The 21973-nt window shown below is 45.5% G+C and overlaps 1 long non-coding RNA gene across 1 annotated transcript; it reads right to left on the reverse strand.

Moving 5' to 3' along the window:
- Positions 1 to 3658: 3658 nt before the first annotated feature.
- LOC138581846 (uncharacterized) lies at positions 3659 to 11415 on the reverse strand. Its single transcript, XR_011304818.1, has 2 exons — positions 11336 to 11415; positions 3659 to 4869 (listed from the first exon to the last, which is right to left on the reverse strand). It is a non-coding gene; the product is annotated as an uncharacterized lncRNA (long non-coding RNA).
- Positions 11416 to 21973: the final 10558 nt, after the last annotated feature.

Genomic DNA, 21973 nt, shown 5'->3' on the forward strand with positions numbered 1-21973 from the left:
AAAGGAGTGGGACAGAATCAGAGCGGAATGGAGGGAGACAAAACAGGAGGGGAAAGGATTGGGACAGAATAGGAGGGGAAAGGAGATAGACAGAATAGGAGGGGAAATTAGTGGAACAGAACAGGTGGTGAAAGGAGGGAGAGAAAACCGGAGGGTAAAGGAGTGGGACAGAATAGGAGGGGAAGTGCGACAGAACAGGTGGGGAAAGAAGTGAGAGAAAACAGGAGGTGAAAGGATTGGGACAGAATAGGAGGGGAAGGGAGAGGCACAGAATAGGAGGGGAAATTAGTGGGACAGAACAGGTGGGGATAGGAGGGAGAGAAAACAGTAGTGGAAAGGATTGGGGCAGAATAGGAGGGGAAAGCAGGGAGACAGAACGGGAGATGAGAGGGGCAGATTAGGAAGGGGAAGGAGTGAGACAGAATAGGAGGGGAAGCAAATGGACAGAACAGATGGGGAAATGAGCGTGGCAGACCAGGAGGGCAAAGGAGTGAGACATAATGGGAGGGGAAAAGAGTGAGACAGAGTGGGAAGGAGATGGAGTGAGACAGGAGGGAGATGAAGCAGATTAGTAAGGGGAGAGTGACAGGGAGTGCCAGAATGGGAAATGAAAGAATTTAGATTGAGAGGGAATGATTATGTGAGGGAGGAGGAAACCAAGAGGGAGAGAATTTATAGGGGTGATAAAGAACAGACGATTGAAAGATGAGAGGATATGGGAATGAGAAACTACAGTGAAACAGTGAGAACAGTAAGAGAAAAGACAGAACAGGAAAAGAGACAGGCATAATGGTAGAGGATCAAAGAGATAGAACGGAAGGCAAAAAGAGAAATACTTGGTAGGGAGCAGAGAGAGCAGATGCCGCAGGAGAGAGAGAAAGAGAAGACAGATCAAGAATGAGAAATAAGAGACAGACCTGGAGGAAGAGGAATGACCGAAGGGAGGGAGAATGGGGAGTGGGAAGTGTGGAAGAAGAAGACACTGATTGGGCCAATTCCGAAATTGAAATCCCCACACCCCTGAGCCGGAAGGCAAAGCTGGCCCCACAGAAGGCCAACACACAAGGCCTGGATCAGCAGTCTTTGCCGGTCTCAGCCGCGATCAGTGCAAAGCTGCGCATGCCCCGCAACGCTCGCACCATCATGGAAACAGCACCACAGGTAAACTTCCTGGCCCAATTCACCATGTTGAACACAGCACACCCACCAACAGTCTGCCGTTTCTGAAAGCTTGTGTTCGCTTGTACTGTGCAAACAACATCCGTTTGCTCCCCCCCACAAACTTTCTCGTGCCAGCTATGCCACTGAAGCCCCTGGTGCCTGTGATGCGTCTGTATTCACCTCCTCACAGAGATAATACTGACCTCCTAACATCTGAATACACACCCGGTAAGCAGGGCACTATGACCTGCTTCACCCTGCCTCTGCTGCCCAAGCACGTCCAGCAGGACGCAATACCTGCAGATCCCTGACCCGCTGCAGCGTGTACCTCATGGATCTCTGTTGCTATAGCCGGATTCCTCCACCGACATTCAGGGGACTACATCCCCCAGCACCCTCGTCGGCCGAGCGATCGTCACGCCAGCAACAGCTGTTCCAAGATGCACCACCTCGCTTGCATCTCCTACAAACACTATCTCGCCGGATGACCAAATGCCCTCTCCAAGATACCTCAACCCGCTGTATGCTGCCAAACTGAACAAAAGAATACTTTTCTGCAGAAGGAACATTGGCCTGCACTCCCGCCAGCAAAACCCGCCTCATCTCCATATTAACATTGTCAAGCCCCGCCCACCTCATCACCTGGATATTTACCCTCTAACTTCAGCAAATGTACTTGCCACGCATCCCTACCCACCACAATCAGGCCTCAACCTCAGACTGAGGTTGTGCACTAAATTGGGACCTACCTAACTTGCTCACAACCTCAAAGGGCACGTAATCAATGCCTGAGAACACACACAAATCCTGACACACCCACAAATAACTATATACCCCTGAGTACCTATGGACTTTTGGTCACTCCCATGAGTATTTCATCATCTATTGCCTCCATTGGCACACACAAGGCAAGTGTACCATTTTTGCCACCGACCAGCATGCATCCTGCTAGTGTATTTTTCTCCAATTTTGGCACAAACACCTCCATCCATGGCTTTAATCATGTCCAAGACATATCTATTCTGTAGTGTCATCATTCTTATGGCTCTCAATTCTTCTTTGATAGCGTTGAATCAGTTTATGCTAGTATTGATCATCTGCAGGAGCTCCCATCTGGTAATCTTTAACCATTTGGCATTGGCCGTCGTCTGGATCCCTGGCATGAAGATTGTTGTGAATACTGCCGAAGTCTGACTGAACAACCTGTGTTCATATGGAATAGAATCAAAGGCTTCCATTGATTTAGCTGAAAAGTAGTTCTCCCTCTTTGTTCGATTGAGAAATTCAACTGTTCTTCTCTTTCTCAGGTGAGCATCTGCTTTTGGAAACTCCTCAATGTTCAAGTCACTCATTGGAATCACCAATGCTGGAACCTGGATAATCACTATGGAACACAGCCCTCGCCAGTCCTTGGGCAACTTCATATATGCTCTGGATCTGCAGGCCCAGTAGTGGTCTATTATCACTACTGTTCCAACCTTCATTCCTGGTACATCGAAAATTCGACCGCACTGCTGATTCATTCCAACATTTCTTGTGCCATTGTTTCTGAAACATAGTTCTTCACTTGCTAGAGGCACTATCTGCAGTGGGCCTCGTTTGTCATCAACCCTTGTCAGCAACTTTGCAATCTTCGGCCACTGATGTTTGCATTCTTTCTCTGCAGTATTTATAACTGGCTCATAGTATCCAGTAAGTGCTGGCGCCTTACACACAATCAGGCCTTCCTCCCATCCATCTGGAGAAAGTACAGTTCCCTTGATTTGCAGCTGACCTCTTTCCTTGCATCTTCATATTTCTTCAGAGTCCTTGCTTGACAAATTAGTTTTTTGTTCATATCCCATCTGATTCCTGCTCCCTTCATTGCAGGCTGTTCATATCTTATCACATGGTCTCTGGTGTGTGCTCTTGTCTTGAAATCTTGCACATAATCATCTTCTTCTGGAGTTGTCCACTCAGTTACCCTTAGCAAGGATGCTGTTTGACCCTGGAACTGACCTCTGGTATGGCAGAGTGCAAGGTAAGTTAAGCAGTGAGCTTTCTGGGCTGCTACTTCTATAGCTATGAATATCTCAGAATTCCCCATAGCACAAACATAGCAACTCTCCTCGGATGTCCTTTCTCCCACCTCATTCATGTGCTGATACCACATGTTATTCCCAAATGTGCTGTACTGTCTAGATAATTATTTAACTCATAATCATCTGCTCTTCTGCTTCTCTTGTGTCTCCCTCTTGCAAGAAGGGTGCGTGCATAATGCTCATGAAGTACATCAATAAGGTTCCTTCCTACAGGGGGAATCATAGGAACACTTGTCAGAGGAATGGGTGACCTTACAGGTGTCACTGGTGTAGGGATAATCACAAATGGTCTTGGCCTTTCTATAATGGATAAATCAGCATAGGTCACTGGAGTGGGAAGAATCGAAGGGACTTATTCCTTGCTTGGGCAAATAAAATTGACAGTAGGAATTAGCAAAATCAGAAAAACAATGATAAATGTTGAGCACGCATATATTATGCACCAACACATCAGTCCCCACCATTTAGGATTCTCCACACTTCGTTGAGTTTGTTCACGTTCCGAAACTGTACCATTCTCAACAGTCCTCATTGTGCCTGTGTACTGCTTTAAGGAAGGAAAAAACATTTTTAATCAGGCAACTCTGTTAAATGGTCAGGTAACTGCAGGATCTGTTCAACTATCGCCACAAGTAACCTCCTAATTGCAGAGCCATTTTTAGGATCTTGCAGAAAAACCTGCATATTAGTACTACGCCCAACAAGAGCAGGATAAGCTTGAAGTATGTAAACAAAAACAGCGAGAAGCTGCCTCTGGGTATCAACATCTGACAGAACCATTTGGTCAACCAAAGAAAAACTCAGTGAGAAATAATTCTGGAAACTGCTCACGTTTCCAGACGTCAAACTCAAACTCCAGATTTGGCATATCTGTAATACTTCAGTGCTTTCTAAAGTCCAATTCAAAAGATTCCTGTGACTCGATAACTTTGCTTTGCATTCCTGCTATAATATCTATAAAGAGTGTCCGGGGTGAGTCACAGTCCAAATGCACACGTGCGTTTATTTAGTTGTCAATCTTAGCGTTCGTCCTCCTTGTCATCGATCGAGTCGGCACATGCTGAACTACTTCTTCTTGTCTTGCTTCTGAATCAATGGTTGGGTGTGCGTCGGTCTCACCAGCATAAGGCTTTACATCACTTAAGTGGATCCATGCCCATCTCTCTTGGACTTTTACTGTTGAGGGAGTAATGTTCTCAACAATGGTATCACTACATATTATCCCCACCAAAAATATTGCTGTATATATGGTCGACTGGAACGGCCATAGGTGATATTTTGGGGGGGGGTCATTTTTGTTTATTTTGGAGCTGGGTTTGCAGGGGTGTCCCCGCTCCTTTAAAAATAATGCAGGGGTTGTGGGGGTGTCCCCCACAGGTTCCATGCCTTTATATCGCCACAATAATATGGTGATATTTTTGTATGGTGATATTTTTGCGGGGATATTAACACATAGAACCCTCAATAATATAGGGACTGCTAAACCGGGGCTTGTGTCACTTCCTTGTGAAGTTACGTACTAGGACTGAATTTCCCACAAATAATCTAGGTACAGGAAGTAGTTCTTGAAGTCTGGTTGCTGAATGGTCTTCATCTGTGTACTGAGACCAATCTCCCTTGTGCTGATCTGAAATGACAGAGATACTTGCGGTCATACATGTCAAATTAGCACATACCTAATTTCCTAACATTTCTGCAGTCTTCTGGGCTTCATTTCTGCTCCTCGATGGAGGAGACAAAGGCATTCTCATTCGCCTCCCTGTCACTAGCTTGTGGGGTGTGAAGTGGTGGTCCGAACCAGGCTGATTCCTTAATGCATATAATCCAAGGGACAGGCAATATAGCCTTTCCTTCTTTAATGTCAGCTTTCATTTTGCAAATCTCTCTTTAAAGAGACCGTTGAGTCTCTCACAAACACGTTTGCTTGTGGGTGATAAGCGGAAGAAAACTTGTGTTTTATACTTAATAATAGGCTAATCTGTTCAAATACTACATTAACAAAATAGGGCCCATTGTCGGATCTCAGCACCTCACATACTCCCATCTGGGAAAGACTACTCGGACTAAACACTTTGCTGCGCAAGTGGCATCAGGTTGTGTGCATAGACCTGCTTCGATCCACCTGGAAAAGGGACACACCACCACTATCATATACATATATCCACTACATACTTGCAGCATATCAACATAGTCAACATGTAAATAAATACTGAAAAGGACCATTCGGTCAAGGAATAACTCCTCTGATCTTTCACAGTGTATGCCCAGTGGTAAACTTTTGACATACGATGCAACTTACTACATAAAATGCAACATGTTCTAACAGGTTCGTTATGAACCAGTCCAAACAATAGCTGCTGCAATGATTTCTCTAGTTATATGCACAGGGTAGTGCAGCTGTTCAAGCGCTACCCTTAACAAGGCTACAGGCATCACCGGCTTTCCAGTGCTGTCCTTTTGCCACAATGCTTCAGAGCTGGATAAAGAACACCCCTGCGTTTGCACAATACTTGCTCTTCCTGTGGTGCATTGTCTTGAACCTCCATCAACTGTGTTCTTGATAAATGATTAAACCCTTCGACTACAATCATAATGGTGACTACTTTTTTTTCACATCTGGAGTATCAAAACTTGAAATATCTGGTGAATATGCAACCGTTTTGGCCTCTTCGTCTGCGACTTAGTTCCAGCGAGAGATAAAGTTAGTTTGCTTAGTATGTGCTGTGCATTTAACTATTACGATGGCTACTGGGAGTTTTAGTGCCTTAATAAGCCTGGCCAATAATGCTGCGTGTTGCACTGGAGTGCCGTCCGCTCAGAGGTAGCCCCTCCTTTTTCAACGTGCTAGCCCTGCGTGCACGGTTGACATCACATAGGTGAAGTCACTGTACACTGTCACCTCCTGCCCTGCATGTTTCTTGAGCATGAGAATAGGTGCCACCAATTCTGCTGCTTGCGCTGAAAAGTGTGACGGTAGTCTTGCACTTGCTACAACCTCAAATTCCCCATTGGCTCTGTCTCACCACAGCTGAACCGGAATGCCTTTCACCATCAGTTTGATCAAATTTTGAAGACCCATCAATAAAGGGAATCGCCCCCCTGCTGGCGAATTTTCCTTTATGCGTGGGATGTCATCATAGAACTCCTAGTTAGCACAATCATGCACATGCTCACGCTCCGCCGCAGGCTCAGCAACAAACATGGCAGGGTTCACTATTTTACACCCAACTATTTTGATAGCTGTATTCGATATAACTGCCTCATATACAGAAGCCCTCTGAGATGTCAATATACCCTTAGGTTTTCCCAAAATGGCAAACAAAGCATGCTCAACAAACAATGTCATAGAACACCCCATCACAATACTAGTAGACTTCACTATTGCGAACGCGGCTGCTGCCAGCGATTGGTCACAAGAAAAGTGCCCTCTTATAACTGGATCTAAAATCCCACTATAATATGCCTGGGGTTTGTACCCCAATGTCATCTTCTGTGTAAGCACTGCTGTCATAACTGTCCCATTCGTATGTGAAAATAAAATGAATTCCTCATCATAGTTGGGAATTCCTAATACTGGAGCTGTACAAATTGCTTTCTTTCATTCTTCAAACCCTTCTTCCATTTCCTCAGTCTGTTCTATTTTTTCCTTGTTCACTTGTGCTGTCTTCAGAGCCTGCAAAGGGGTCTTGTGTATGAACTATAATAAAATATCCACGGTCTAACATAGTTGCATAATCCCAAAAAATGCTGCATTTGTTTTACCGTGTGCGGTTTTGCTGTTTTCATAATCACCTCAGCTTTTTCAGGTGTGACTCCCTTCCCCTCATGTGTGATTAACTGACCTATATACAACACCTCATTTTGACAATATTGCAACTTCTCCTTATCCACTTTATATCCCTTGTCTGCTAAAATAGACATTAACTGAATCGAGTCTTGTCTGCATTCATCTTCTGTTGTGCTACAAACCAAAATATCATCTACATACTGCAGCACAACCCTTTGCAAATCAATGTTGCTTAGGTCCATCTGCAGGATCTTATTAAAGATTAATGGCGATTCACAGTACCCTTGGGGCAACCAAGTGCTCTTCAGTTTAGTTTGATGAAACATAAATGACGTAAGGTCTTGGGAGTCCTTATGCAACGGGATTCAGAAAAACGCATTGTGCTTCTGTTGGGATACTACACAATATCATCGCCGGATTCAGAACTAAAGGAAACTCTGCCTGTACAATCTGCTTATACGGTCTCATATCTTGTATGAATCTCCACGACCTTCCCTACAATTTCTTCACAGGGTACACCACGGTATTACAGGGTGACTCTGACATCACTAAAATGCCTTGTTTCATCAGGGCTGATATAGTCTTAACAATACCCTCATCTGTCTCTCAAGACAGCAGATACTGTTTTACTAGAGGTAAGATTGCTCCTGGCTTCAACTTAATCTTAACCTCCCCTATCCCGTTCAATAGGCCTACTTCATAGGGGCCTGTAGTCCATAAAGAGCTTGGCACTTTTTCCAAGTCTTCATCAAAAAATTCTGCCCGCTGCTGCACTGTCATCATTCGCTCTGGGATTTCCCTTTTCTCTATTCTGACCCAATATGTAATACTCATCTCGAATATTACTTCCTCATCTGATGGATCATTTCTAAACATATCCTTGTCAGTGATGTCAGTTAATCTATACCCTTCCCCAATGGCAATCACTGTTCTCCATGGCCTGCCCTTGTCATCTCTTCGAGCATGGCCAATTCCCCTTGCACTATGGCTGCATTCAACTCTAGGGAATAGTGTGTCCCCCATCTTCTAGGTAGCAGTAGCCTGAACAAAAACTCATCAGGTATTCTCATAATCTTTCCCACTAAGCCGGGTAGCCATGTCAACAAAATATGTACCCCATGAAGAAAGACATCTAGCTTTAATGGCATTACTCGCAGAACCATTTGCCCTGTAAACGCCAATATAAATTTGCCCACATTCACATAATGTATCCCTGGAGTAGAACACACTATGCCTTCATCGGTAAAAGAAATCGTCATATTTAATTTTGCCATTAAATCTAAATATTAACTGGTGTCTGCCGTGAATACAATAATGGGACAGATATGTCACACTCTCCTATGGAGACTGGTAATTCATCAGTAAAAGGAACTCTACCTGTAGCTCCAGAGAAAACTTGCGCATTCATGGCATGTCCCGATATTGGATACTTGCCCTCTCGTATACATGATCAGGTAGCCCCAGTGTCTACTAAAAAATAAAAAGATTTGCCTTCTATCATCACATCAACCCTTGGTTCCTCTTGAGGGTCTGGTGTCACCGATAGTACTGAACACATCAAGTCACCCTGTGAGCTGTCCTATTGTAGTACTTGCCTATCCCTGTACCCGTGAAAGGAATTCCTCCTACCACAGTGACACCCCCTATTCTAGGTGTCAATAACCGTCCTGTGTTTGCATTCTGCTGTATCTGCATGGGTGTGTGCTGTGACTGCCCTTGCAGCGGATTCAATGGTACTTGTTGTGGCTGCAATGCCTGTTGCTTTTGTTCTGCTTGATACACTGTCTGATCTTGGCCAAACCCATCCCTAACTTGTGAGCTATATGCTGGAGGATAAGCTGTCCCCCCCTCTGGAGAATTGCCCATTCTGTACATACCCTTTGCTTCCACATGTTCGCGCAATGTGCCCTGTTTCCACATGACCAACATACAGAAGGAGCTCTTCTGACTAGCCCCCCCCTTGATTTAATCCTCCTTGCATATTCTGATGATCATTTTGCATATTCTGAACCCCACCTTGGTTAGTCTGAAAACCACCCCTTGCTCTGTAGCCCATTCCTCTGCATCATGGCATAAACCTATTCCCTCCTTGATCCATCTGGTATTGATTATCCACCTGTGATACACCAATTGCTTGCTGCATTCTCAATCCTTCTCAGCTTGCCAATACTGCCCCTTCCATGGCGTACTTCAACAATTTCTTCTGAACTAACTTGGCTTCCTCAGGTTTTCTAGCATCTTCCTTCTTAATTTTCTCTTGTAACAGCTGGCAGTGATGCACTATAGTCAACTGTATTTCTGCCCATGGCTTCTCTTCCATTCCCACTAATTTCTTGAGCTGTCTCTGTACTTGCCTGGTAATCTCTGACACAGAATGTGGTAACATACTACCACTGATTTCCCCCATGGCTGCCTCATTTCAAGAGTCCACCATTCCTGAATACTTTGAATATAAGTAAGCGGATCTTCATCATCTTTCATTTTACGTGCTATAATTGCACCCATATCTGGCGTATCAGGATATTGTACCCTGAGTGTTCTCCAGACATCTGCTGTACAATTATTAAATGGCGCTCCATCGTACGCTGTGTTCTGTGCTGTGACACTTGAGTAACCAGCTCTCGTCCAAATGATATCAGCTCTTTTCCCCAAGAATGGCTGCTAGGAGACCCTTAATGACCCCTATTGCTAAAGTATTTCCTCCTGTCATATTCTCTAGCTCATAAACACATTTCCCCACACCTGCCGTTAAACTGGGAAGTTTACATCTTAAATTATCCTTATCCATTTGTGGCCAGGGAATATACTGCGGTCTGGCCCCTACTTTCTCCAATAAAGGAAATTGCGTGAACCCAAATCCACAATCGGCTCTCATTATCTGCCTTTCCATAGCAGGGACAATGGTTCCTGTTCGCCTTCTGCCTGTCATTGACCTCAGCCTGCTCACATATGGTGATGACTCTCCCTTCTCGCTATGCGATCGTCCTTTAGGTCGTTCTGGATATGCTATAGGATCTGGCATCTTATCCTTAGGCTGCTCTATATCAGGCCATCTTACTTCCTTGTCCGTCTGCAGACATCCCCAGGACCGCATGCACTTCCTCCCTCCTCCCCATGGAAGGTTTCTCTCTCTTCGTCTGACATATTTAGTCCCCAACTAATATGGCTTTCGTCCCCATCACCCTTATTTAAAGTAAGCATGTCTAAGGACAAAGCTCTATGCTCAAGACTAAACAGGTCTCTTTCCTCTCTTTGCGAATGAAGGACCGGGGTTTATTCTCCCTTTCATCTGCTTCCCAATTTGCTGCTTTCCCTTAAGTCTTCATGAGCTTTATAGATCCTATCTTTGATGCTTCCTATTTCAAAATTCTTCTCTAGGGTTATCCTAGATGGTCCTGACATTGCTCCCTGTGATGGGAGGAACTCCTTTATATGGCCCCATGATATTACTAGACTTGGTTCCATGAACTCTTTCTGGATGCAATCAATATCACTTTCCCTTTGTCTTCTTTTTCGCTCAATTTCTTTGTCTAATTCCCTTTGCTTTCTCACTTCCCATCTAACCCTTTCCTCTTCTTGTCTTTTTTCTTCTCTTCTTTCATTCGTTCTACTTCTTCCCTTCATCTTTGTATTCTTTTATCCCGTAATTTCTGTGCTTCTTGCTCTTCTGCTGCACCCTTTACCCCACACTGTACTATTTAAGTTTAGGCACGTGTTTTGGTAATGTCTTGCACTGATGCATCAGTAGAGTAACGTCCCCCATTGTGACCAGTCTCAATTGACTGTCAATACTTACCATTAGTTACACAGATACGTTTCAGAAAAACAACAAATATGAACGCTCCAACCCTCGCTGCTCAAAGCCTCTATTCATTTATCTCAATCTACATTTTCAGTCGGCGCAGACAATGACCTAAAGTAGACAACAACTTTTTATCTCTTCTTTAACTTCACAGTTTACTCTTGTCACTCTTCGACACCTCCTTTCAATCTACAATATACACAAACAGACAGACTTATCGATTGTTCACATGTACACCATGGTACTCCTTTTCTCCTAATCCCTAAAATACCCCAATTGGAGTTTGAGTCATTTCCTATCATAAACCAGTTTATGTGCCGCATATTTACCACCTTGGGGTTTTGAAATGACTCCTTCTAGACCTGCCTTGAGGTCGGAAACCGGGCTCTATAAAAACGCTCCTCATTTACATGCTCCTTGTGATATACTAAACAGACCCCTGTTACTTTTCTTCATTACCACAATCCCATTCCCTTATGTTGCCAGTCCCCTCAATCTACTCACCATTCGCTCTTCAGTTCAGGACCTTTGGTATCGTCCCCCTCCTCCAATCGACCACCGTCACCTTCAGTCTGCTCTGCACCTGTGGAAACCAAGAGGGATTTAATCAACGAGGGACCCGTCCCAACTGTATCGATCTTCTTGCAAGAATTCTATATCGGCCGCTCTTCACAGGAAACTTTGCAATCCTTCGGCTAAATGGCGGAGGGTGTCCGATCATCCAAAACACTACTGACCTACTGGTCGATGGGTCTGATACCATCCTCCCTCTGCTACCACGTGAACCTGCAGCCCCTTTCAGCGCGGTAGCGCTATATGGGATGGATGGGGATGCAGATTTTACTCCTACACCAATAATAAAACTGACTCAGGAAGTTGGCAAAACGTGGCTGTTTTAATTGCAATTGTCTAAAGCAGGGAGTTACAATGGACATCAATGGACGTCGCACAAGCACTCTCAATGTTTCACATGAAAAAATACATATTTATAACAAAATGTCATCAGTGACATCATACTATGTGGCAAAATAAGAAAACCTACTTGGAGTTGTGATAGGCTTAAGGGGAACATCTAAGTATACTTTCTATGGGGGATAGGATTGTGATTGGGTCGCTAAGGTCAGGTGGACAGCTATGCCTACCTCTAGTGCAAGTAATCTTTGCCGTCATAAAATACACAAGGTTTTATTGGCTTTCAAAGTATAGGGCTCTTTGCTAGGTGGCCCTCTACGATTGGTTGGCACGCTTGTACCCTTCTGGAATATTCCACTCGCCAGCAGCACGCAAGCTGGTACCCCAGGTGCTTGTAGGTTGGACTTCACCATACCTCCCCACCCATTTAGCCCATCATCCATCATCACTCCTGCTGTCTGAATATTTGAATTGTTTTTGAAGTCGGCCTTGCTAAGTATCACTGTGCCTGAAAATAAAAGGGAGTGTGAGCATGGTCTTATCTTCAAGTCTCGGTGTAGCTTGCCCAAAGTGTATTTTCATCTAGACCATGTGAAAGGAGACCGCGTTTGAGCACTTTCATTCTTATTTAATGCTAAACAATTAATAAAAACCTGGCACTTCTAGTGTTTTTCCATTACACCTCAACAGGAGCTCACCTTGCTTCTCACGTTCATTGTATCTTCTCGAATAGATAACCAGTTTCTTGGCTGCCCCAACCCTTGACACTGGCCAGACAATCTCGAATCTTCCCTCATCGTCAGATGTTTTCTTCTACTGCGCCACACTTTCAGCCCTTCTGTTCATGGGGTCCTAGTTTGCTAAAACATGATGTGGACAATCCAATTTCTGTACACATATATATATATTGGCAGCATCGCCTGCAGACTATTCACTACGTATAGCCAGCCTTCATAATTACTTAGTCTACTTGCATTTCAGTATCTGTACAATTATAAAATGGCTTGCATTTTCTTCAGTTCTCTTCACACGTGCAATCTTCATTCCGGCTCATGAAATGTTACTTGACTCTTCACTTTGTCATCAGATTCTATAGGGTCTATATACTTTCTTCTTCTGCATCTCTTCTGGGTGTGTCTCTTGCTTTTGTCACTTCACACTTCTTTAAGAACCTCTTTTCAGAGACTGTCATTTCCCCACAGGTACATCATATAAGGTTTTCTCAATGGATATCTTGCCGCAAGGATTATTCGTGTATAGGTACCATTATCAGCGTCGTGCATGTTGCAATTTCCGGTTTCCAACATATAGGAAGAATGGGAGCGGGACTTCTGGTAGAGACATTTGGCTCCTCCTCTACAAGTCTCTATTTGTTACTGTGATGCTGATCCCTTCATACCTACACTTTCTAATAGTACTGATAAGAGGAAGAATGAAAACTTTACAAAGAGTGCTTGTTGGTTGGCAGCCAACTATAATGAGATGAAGAAGAGGGAAAGAGGAGTAGAGATCAACCTACAAAGACATACAAGAGTCTGCATTCACGCTGGGGCTGGAGCAGTGGTACTTGAATAAAAGAATGGAAGGACTAACCTTTAATCGAGGAGAAAGAGCCTGGGAGATTCGATTGCATAGCAGCAATGAAGCCAGAAATAAGAGCCTGGAGAGTGATGATCGGGATGGAGAGTGGCCCATACCGACCATATGAGTAATGGGGAGGAAAGCCACCAACCCAAGGAAGAACAACAACTCCAGGCAGTAGCGTGACCTAAGGAGGGTGGACCATCTAGTCCATAAACAATGCTGATACTGCCAAGGCCTCTGGGAAAGAGGCAAACCACCAGGAAGAAGATGCAGACCGAGCGGCAGATGTCCTGTGGTGGAGAGAAGTGGCCTGGGCCCCACAGAAGGAACCATTGATGCTCGCCCATGAGACAGAAGGTAACGGCTATACCGGGAGGCCTGGGGGAGGCACATGATATAACCGCTTCAAAGTTGCATATCCTCCACACAGTGGTGACCCCTTTGGAAACTAAAGAGAACAACTGGAGTACTCTCCCTTGTCACATTGGTGACCCCTTTGAAACTCAAAGCTTAATGGTGGTACACTATTCTTACGTGTGCAAGATGTTTTTGATGGTCTGTAAATATAAAGCGAGAGACTGATCTGAGAAAGGGCAACATAGGCTAGGCTCAGAGCAGACGTTAAGGAGAGAGTTAACTGCTTGTAACATTGAAGCTGCACCAGAATAATAGTCTCATTACAATGTGTAAAGAAGTTAGATGCCCCCACACAAGTGACTTTGCCCTTTCCCCAAAGTCTCTGAAGTTACCCTCCCTACATTTGAACGGTTAGGCGGCCCTCCACCCCACCAAAATGTGTTGCCTTATTTATAAAAAAACAACAAAACAAACTTAAATGTTATGGTTATTGACCCACCCATTGACTACCCATGGCCAAGCTAATCCCAATGGCGATTCCCACCCACTTCCTACCCTTCCCCATGCAAAACACATCCTCCTGGGATCTCTTTAGATCCCAGGAAAGCGGCCGCCACTGGTCCAAAGACTCCATGGTAATGGGGACCTACGGAATTCTCGGGTCACCGGGGTCGTAATGCCTCAGTAATTCCGGGAATCACGGAGGCAGAATGGTAATACGAGTCCGGCAGTAACCTGCCGGTTTTTCCAGCTTGGTTACCGCCGGACTCGTAATGAGGCCCATTGAGTTTATGGGGGACGATGAGGAAATGGAGAATGTCTCTGAGGAGGTGCAGCTGAAAGTGGACCTTCTTGGCAAGGTCCGTGATGTGAGGAGAGAAGGAGAGAATGGAGTTTAAGATGACACCAATGTTTTTTTGCCACACAAGAGGGTGAGGATAGGTGTCCCATGGAGGGCAGTCAGAGTGTGGGAGGAAAGAGGGAGCAGGGGTCCCAATGAGAAGAATCTCTGTATCACTGGCATTGAGGCAAAGATCATTAGCGGTGCACCATGCTTGAATAGCAGACAGGCATTCTGGAATGAGCGCGGAAGAGAAGGAGGCAGAAGAGGGAAGCTTGAAGGAGAGCTGGGTGTCATCCACATAACACTAAAAGTTAGGAGAGAAGGTGGAGATTAAGTGGGCTAGAGGGGCCAGGTAGATGTTGACAAGCCAAGGCGAGAGGATAGAGTCCTGACGGATTCCACAGGTGGAGAATGAGATGGTGGAGAGAAAAAGGCCCAGTTGAACCTGGGAAGGTCGGTCCGGGAGGAAGGAGGTCCACCAATCGAGAGCCAGGTCTGTGATGCCAAGGTTATCATGGAGCCAATTTATCAGGGTGGCATGATTGAATGTATCAAGGGCAGAGGAAAGGTCAAGTAAGATGAAAACGGAAGGAGAGCTGGATTCAAGATTAGCGATCAAGTCTTCACAGGTGTTCAGGAGAGCAGTTTCCATGCCTCTGGCAGCTCTGAAGCCAGACTGGTGGTCGTGGAGACAACCAACAGATTCAGTGTGGTGGATAAGCTGGGCGATGGCCAGCTCCTGCAAGAATTTGCCCAGGAATGTGGTAATGGGGATAGGGCAGTAGTTTGCCAGATGGGAAGGGTCGACAGAAGGCTTTTTGAGGAGAGGGTGCACAAGGGAGTACTTGAGGAGTGACGGGAAGGATCCAGTGACAAGGGAGTGATTGCAGAAATCGGTCAAGGCGTAGAGCAAGGGAGACAATGTTGTCCTTCACAGTTCTGGAGGAGCAAGGGAACACCTGCTTGTATGAGACTTTCATAGATCCGACAAGAGGAGAGTAGGATGGGAGGGGACAAGGGGGCCAAGGAGGCCTGAGAGCGGGTGAGGGAGAAGAGTGAGAAGTTGAGGAGAGTGAGGACAAGATGTCCTCAGTTTTAGGAATTTAGTGAGAGGCCAGAGAAGTGCAGAGTGACAGAGAAAGGCAGAGGAGAAGTTAAAACTGCAGTAGGGTTGCCGAGTTCCTTGCTGATTCTGAAAAGTTCTGCTGTGTTGTTAGTGGCCGCAAGAGATTTGGGCTTGGATATAGGCCCTCTTCTTCGAGCAGATGCAGAGTCTGTATTGCCTGTGGAGAAGGCGGCAGGCCAGATTGTCAAAAGTAGTGCTCGAAGCCTGCCACTTCCCCTCAGCCACTGTGCACTTGCGTTTCAGGGCGGCGAGGTCAGAGTCCTGCCAGGAGTTGCACTCGGAGGCAGGTTTCACGCGGATCCTCATGACAGGGGCAAGGATGTCCAGAGTGTTGGATATGGAGAGTTGAAGGTTAGCAAGGGCTGTGTCAGAGTGAGAGTCAGTGGCTGGAGTAAATATAGGCATCTCAACAGTGACGTTATCACAGTACATAGATTCCTAAATAAAAGCCTCTGGTGGTTTAATGACTCTATGGCACTTGCACAAGAGATATGTACAGACACAGTGGCATTAGTTGTCCTTATACCATGCAAAGTGACTCTACGGGCGATGCACCGCTCTGTAAGATTCCTACAAAAAATATTACTTGAGACACAGTGATTGTATAAATGGGCAGTTTTTCTGGCAGCTATGTATACATTTCCAAAAGTCAATGTTGCACTGTGTGATGCAGACAGTACCCTTACATTGTTCCCAGAGACGGGTAGGACTTTGAGGAATAGGAAAGCCGACCTATCTGGGAGCTCAGGCGTAGTTCTGCGGGCTACCTGGAAATGACACAGAGTGGGTTTCCAAGGTCCCATGCCCCGTAATCCAGAATGGACTCCACAGTCTAAGGCTGCCCCTATGCCTGACCTTCTCTATCATTCTTTTATGGCGAATACGTTGACCCAGGATTGATCAAGGAAAGAATAGACCCATGTGAACCATCATTTGGAGCTGTACGTTTGGAAAAAGGGGAGAGCTGATCACTGATGCGTTCCCCTATTTAAAAAAAGAACAATGTTCTCGCTCTGTGAATGGATTGGCAGAGACTCCATGAACCAATCGGGAGAAGAGGCCACACTGATTTGTCCTGGCCCTGAAGAACCGCAACAAGACCACGGACAATGGTGGAGCTATGAATGGGAGGTGAGACCGTTGCGTGACCGCAAAATCGCCATTGGCCCACTCGATGACTTGGTGGTACACAAAAAGCATAGGAATTGCTCAATGATGGGTACCACACAATTAAAGGGGCCGAGAGAAAATACCCACTAAAACATTTAAAGCCTGGTTGGGAAACCAGGAACAGCCAGCAACATATAAAACTGTGATGAAATCAGAGCAAGTGCGCACTTGTGAGGGACTGGCAGAGAGCATGAACGAGATGCCAAGAGGCCCAGAAGAACACAAAACATGAGATAGCTGAACAAGCCAAGAAGAAAAGAAAGCTGAACACCTGGTGGCATTTGAGAGGCTAGAGAGTTCTGGAAAGAGCAGAGGGAGGGGTTAGGCCACCCCCTTGCACAGAGGGTGCGGTTATCTGGCACTGACTAAAGCCGAGGGAGCAGCACGCTATATACCAAAGACAGAGGGGCCAGGGCCCTAGCTCCCGGAGAGTGAGCTGCCACTATATTGTTAGGTGTGACAAGAAGCTGTGTGTTTCAGCCTTGAGACTGTCTAATGTTTCAAGAAGTGAGCTGCGGTAAAACACTGCGGAAAAGTGTGATCACACAGATCTAAGAACCCCTGCAAGAAATGGAACCCCTGAAACCTGGCTGTCTGGCATGAGCCCTTACCCATGGCCAATGCTGGAAGCAGTCCCTTCCTGCTTTCCAATCTCTTCACTGCCTTTGATACAGTTGGTCATGCCATAGTTTTGGAGCAACTATCTAAGGTAGCAGGGGTCAAACAGGTAGGTTAAGATCCTTTCTTAAGGAAAGCTCTCAATTCAATTGGTGGCCCTTTTGTTTCACGTAAGCTCACATTCATCGTAGAGCTCTCTCCATTATGGTCAACATGTGTATGACAGGTCACCAATCATATGCAGAAGATGCCCAGCTACTTATCATGGCACATGGGTTCCAAGATCAACACCAAACGACGACGCAAAGCCGGTGCAGGGTTGACTCATGGATGAGGAGTAACTACTTGCAACTAACTCCACATCAGAACGACTGGCCCGCTCCTTTTTTAGTTTCCAACCCACCTTCGAGTAATCCCTTGCCGTTCAAGTAATTCCCCTTGGTCACTGGAAAGGAGGTCCTCCTAAAGACCAGATAAACACACTTTGTCTCGGACAAGAATTTATTTTCGGAAAGCCTTGAAGCAATTCTTCTTCAAGCAAAACTGTTCTGGTCTTCGCTCCCCCTGTCAAGAAATATACCGTGCCCAGAGATGCTTCAGTGTGTGAAATGCGTGCTACGCAAATGTCCTCCATTCACTCAAGATGAACAGGTTGTCAGATAAGCGCAAAGGTCGCATGTGGGCCACGGTTGGCAGGACGCTGGGCCTAGGGGTAATTGAGCTCTCATCGGTCACGTGTTCTATCCTGTCATGTTCGTCCTGATAAACGGGTCACTTGTCCTTCAGTTCTGCATACAGAGGACTCCACACTGTCATGAGGGCAGATCAGCTTATTCATCAGTTAGGGGAGTTCCCACTTTCGCATGTGATCAATGGCTACTGGCAGAAACGACTAAACTTGGCGCCAATTAGCGGTCAGCATTCGTGACCCTAGGAAGCTATTACCATTCAAGGCGATGCCCTTTGGAAGAAAGAATTACCCTAACACCTTCTAGAGGTTGGTAAACGAGATTCCCAAAGAGTCTGGACAACTTCTGTGTTGCCTATCGTGACGGCATTGCTGTATGGCGCACCAGTTGGAATGAACACAAGAGTCCATTTAGATGTGTACAACAGGCTCTCAGACAGGCTAAGCTCACCAATGAGGCGGGAAGGGGCACGACACTCTGCCATGGACTTGGGACGTTGCATGGGTAAAGTGAACACTCAGTCTTTGCAGTGTAAGATGCACGCTGCCTTGGACTGGGAGTCACCCAAAACACAGATCAAAGTGAGCGCCATATGCGGTCTCACTAGATCCTACAGGGAGTGTGTGAATGATTATGAAAATGTAGTAGCCCCCGACTCCACTGACCTAATGGAAGTAGCCAAAGACTGTTCTATGGAATGGCATTTGTTAAGAAGCTCTTGATAACTTCAGAGCGCACTTCTGAGGGTTACCCTGGTTATGCATCCCACACTTTAAACATCAGTTCAATGTTCAGTCAGATATTTCTGACGTAGGGATAGGAATAGTTCTTCCCACCTAACTAATAAAGGTGAAGAGAATACAGTGGCCTTCATTGGTACATGTCTCCTCCCAAGAGAGCAGAGCTGCACAGCAATATAGGATGAATGGCATGCCACAATCCTGTCCCTCAAAACCTTTCACTCTTACCATGTTTGAACCCGTTTCCAGCTCCAAAACCAAACACAAAGTTTCAAAGGGGTTGGTTGCTTTGAGAGGCGATAATCACAAGCTCCTGCGTTGGGCGACCCCTCTTTCCAAGCACTGAATTTTAGAGCTGAGCACAAATCTGGGGGAGACCATGAGAATGCAGATGTTTTTCTGGAGGATGCAATTCTTTTACGCTGTCCTGTATATTCTCCTACCGTGCACTGACAAGCACCAGCCGTCGTTGTATTGGAAACATTTCCAGCTGGATTAAAAAGGAAGGAGGAAGGTTTCCAGAGCTCCTGTGGCCCAGAGATGGTCACCCATGCCTCTAGGAGTAGCTGGAAGCGAGTACCACAGTATAATAATCTGACCAGTGGCTAGTGATGACTGGAAGTTCCATTGCAGCGTGTGCGGCTGCTTGAGGTTGGATTAAGAATCAACTGTTGGCCTAGATTTCTTTCAACTTTCTGTTCCCCTGTGGCTTTGATGAAATTGCCCACATTTGTTTTTCTGATTCAATTTCATGTTAAAAGAATGGTGTAATTTTGAAGCTGCAGTTCAGAGGTACACAATTATTATTAGTTCTGACTGAAACTGTCAATTGGTCTATTTTATAAACCTTGAAGATTGACTGTTGGTTATTTTATAAGAATATGATGTTATTGTTATTAAAGACAGATTGAGCATTTGGCTGCTGAGACCACTTAAAGGGACCGTGGTTTGTAATTTGCTTTCCTGCATTTTGAAAGCTTTGGAAAGTTCCATGTGCACATATGAAGTGTTGTGAATACTTGAGAAGTGGAAGTGGCCTCCCCATGAGCACGCTACAATTCCCAAGGGACAAACGTTAACTGGTGTGAGACATGTTAAACTCTCTGGCTATCTCTGTGGAGAAGTGTCTCAGTCCTTCCCACTTTAATGATACTTCCATGCAAGCCTTAGCAGGCTGCTGAGCTCCCATGTCGGTATATCGACCGACGTGGCCATTTGCACACAACTTAACGGGAATACCGCAGCTGTTTAGCAGAATCAAGAGCACTTTAAGGATCTCTTCAACTCACCCCTAACAGCCGCTCATATACGCACACCATTCACAGTATCTTCACCGTATTGACCACTCCCATATGGACCAGACTCACATCTTAGATCCATTTAGTCGCATTGAGTGATAGGCCCAGATTGTACTAAGACAAAATAAATGTTGCCTTGAGGAAGTCAAATGGGGGTCGAAACACCTGTTGGCTGACTCACTTATTATTTACATTAAATCTTACTGAGACTCATGCTATCAATTTTCTTTATTATTAATTGGGTGAACCAGCGCGAGATTTCCAGGCGTGACCCTTCCTATCGTACACGCATAGTGTCTACTGTGGTCACTTCACTTTGTAGGGAATTTCATACCATAAAAGATAACATGTGTTCTTCTGAACTGTGAAAATAGGCTGTAGACAGAGGCGTTGCTACTGGGGGGGGGGGTAAGGGGGCTATAGCCCCTGGTCTTTTGGTTGTAGCCCCGGATGGAATCTCAGATGCTACAACCAAAAGGCTAGCTAGCCCCCAGTCCTGACAGTTCTGACAATAGCATAGCCCGGGTCTTTTCCAGACCTAGAAACACCTCTGGCTGTAGAACATTTGTGTTTGGGAATGTGGTATAGGAATTCCCTATGCTATGACACACGTGTCAAATCCTGCCAGTAGAGGTTGAAGGGGAGCTAACGGATGAAGTGTATTGGTAATGTCTTCATTCTAAGAAGATTCTCTGTACACTGAAGTCTCTTTTCACCCCCTTGAAGTGCCCTACGGCAGCCCCTTCGGCATTGGTGAGCTTGTGAACCTCCCCTCCGTACAGCCTTGCAGTTTTTTGGGGCCAGGTGTATTTTGTAGCATCCTGAGCAGAGAGTTTCCCCGCCTGGCTGTTGCTTCGCATATTGCCTTGGAGGTGCATCCGCATCTGGACCCAATCCTTGTTGTGTTGAAACTCCTGTGGCCTGGAAGCTGCCTGGAAGAAGAATGTTTGATGCACCTTCCGTGCAACCGAAAGGGCCTTCCAGCGCCTCGCAGACATCCACATGACTAAGTAGCTGCAACGCACCACAGTGCAGTTTGGATCTACCACTTAGAGCCTCGTCAGTGTATGAACAGTTCTCAAGCCTCCTTTTGTACATAGTTTTGAACCCACATCCCCAAGGCATTAGGACTTGAGAACACATCTGTAAATGCCCGGATTTTTTATTCCAGCCAGACCCCTATGTGGAGCCTTAGCCCCAAGTCGGCAAGAGCAGTCGATGCTAAGCCCACGCGACGCGGAAGTGCCTGTCACTGAGCTTGGACTGTACAATAGTCTTAGTCTCCAGCTTGGCTAGTGTCGAGTCAGAAATTAGAGAGGTTGTAGAGAGGTTGTCATAGTCCTTCTCCTTCATCATAGACCTTCATCATAGTCCTTCATCATAGACCTTCTCAAGAAGGAAGAATTCTCAAACCACATATGTTTGAGCAGAATGCACAAGTGAGATATTCCTGCACTGTCTATTCTCAACCTATTTCCACTCACATTTGTCTTACATGTTTTGCTCTTGAGTCCCTTTATTATCCATTGTATGAATTCTTTATGATACTAAAAGTTACCATTTTTATAATAACCTCCTGAAACCCAGTTGTGTTATTGAGAATGCATCTATGTGTTATTCTGTGTGCTGCACCCATTTGCCTGCCTACTGCACAGCATTCAGCCACGCTACCAAAGGTGAAGCAGGCGTTCTGTCACACTCCTTGTTCGACCTTATACGAAGGTTTGTAGAAAAAGAACGTAAAGAGGACTGTTATGGACTGCCTTAAATTTACTGTGCAGTTTTTGATTAACCTCACGTTCTC

The sequence above is a fragment of the Ambystoma mexicanum genome, chromosome 3q (genome assembly GCF_040938575.1).
Source record: "Ambystoma mexicanum isolate Mex_15411 chromosome 3q, UKY_AmexF1_1, whole genome shotgun sequence".
NCBI lineage: Eukaryota > Metazoa > Chordata > Amphibia > Caudata > Ambystomatidae > Ambystoma > Ambystoma mexicanum.